Below are 1,977 nucleotides of genomic sequence, written 5' to 3' on the forward strand. Positions count from 1 at the left end.
GTGGCTGTGTGGTGCTCAGTTGCCAACTGAGGTTAAACCACGACACACACTTTCCCTAAGTAAAGTTTATAGCCAGAAATATAAAAATAAAAGTTTTCTTGATAGCATGGCATAGAAGTTTATGTATAAATACTATATAGTTGAACAATTTATGATTTTTCATTTCCAATTTGATTAACCCCTATTTAGTAATTTTTATTAATATTAAATTTGTAGTTAATCTTTGGGTCTTATCTTTGAGACTTGTTCATATTAAATACAGACTTTCATAACATTTGGCTCTTTTATAAAAATTCCTTTTCTGTTGTTCATTGAGAACGTGATGGTGGTGACCTGGTCACTGTATGTACTGAACAGTGAATGAAAAGAAAGTGCAAAACCTGGTGAGTAATTGCCACTAATGTGGTTGATGGAGGAAATAATGAGTATGTGGGGACAGACTAAATATTTGTTTGAGCATAGTGGGTTTTTTTGAAGGTTTCTTTTCTCTTAGTTCCCATAAAATTCTTGCTTAATGACCAAAGGGTTGATGGATAAATATTATAACACAAGAGGATGAATAATTGCCATTGTAAAAAGAGGCCCTTATTGTTCAGAAATTTTCAAATTCTTAGTGTGTTTTGTCACTCTAAAAGTCTTAGTTTGCATTCCTGACATGATCTTAAATTTGGAATTTACTTTTATGATAAATGGTACCATAATTATCTAAGAAGTTGCTGGAAAGAAGCACAAAGAATAATTATAAACTTGTGTTTGCTGAGGACTTCAAAGCTCTCTCTCCCTGCAAACACTAATCTTACCACAGAAGGGTGAAGGAATAGGAGGATACAGACTACACTTCGCAACACAACAGTAATAGAATCAGCATCTGTGGAGTGCATATGGTGACATGTTTATTTCTGATGTACAGTCCCTTCCGAAGCTCTCAGTGGGACCAGCAGTAGGTAAAACCTTGTAGGTAAAAACATCTAAAGCTAAATCATTAACAAAGGCAGACGTCAACTGTAGGACTTGAAATGAGCTGTGACATTACACGGGGAATTGTATCTTCCACAAGATGGAGCTGTGTGATTTCTGCTTTTGGAAACAATTCAGTCTATTAGTAAATGATTCTTTGATTACTGTACAAGGACAGGAGAATCACAGTGATCTATCAATGCTTTCTTACTCAGATGCTAAGGAACTGCTGCAATTTAATTCTAGATGGTCGTGTGGGTGCTAATAATATTGAATTTAATATGAAGGCCTCTGAATCTAGAAGAAAAGCTATATTTTAAAAAAGAAGAAAAATAAATCCATTACTTTTCTCTATGAAAATCACAGCAATTTGCCTATCAGCTTTTCTTTATTTACTCACTTTGATGATGACTGCAATGCAGATTTCTTTGGAATGATTTCTTATAATTTATGCTCTGTAACATCTGGATGAGGGAGAGATACGATTGTTTAAATGATAATTCAAACAAGTATTTTCAGTAACATTGGTGGACCTCCAGTTCTGGAGTGTTTATGAGGTCTAAGCAGATGTAAGTAAAGTATTTCATCAACAGAATGGAATACTGTCTTTGAAAGCAATGACTGGAAAAGATCAAAGCTTCGGAGTAGAAAAATAACAGAACATGAGGTCCTGGTGTGATGCCTTTGCATAAAAAGTTAATGTAATCCTTTTCCTGAAAAAGCAGGAAAAGTAAACAGGAGTAAGTGTGGGGGGAGGCTTGTTTTTCCTCCTTATGTGGCATTGCTGAGACTGGCTGAGGAGACTGGAAGGAAACACAGCACATTCAAAGCTTTCAGAGCCAGGGGCTGGCATCAGCAGAACTGAACAGAAGCAAAGAGCAGGCAACATTGGGGTTCTGTCAGTTAAATGTGGGCCAAGGATCATCCAGACAAAGGCCTGGAAAGGTAAAAGAGTTCTTCCACAGCATACCAAGAATCTTAAAAGAGTCAAGTTATTGAGGTGGTAATAACCTGGGATAT

The sequence above is a fragment of the Pygoscelis adeliae genome, unplaced genomic scaffold (genome assembly GCF_000699105.1).
Source record: "Pygoscelis adeliae isolate BGI_AS28 unplaced genomic scaffold, ASM69910v1 Scaffold85, whole genome shotgun sequence".
Lineage (NCBI taxonomy): Eukaryota > Metazoa > Chordata > Aves > Sphenisciformes > Spheniscidae > Pygoscelis > Pygoscelis adeliae.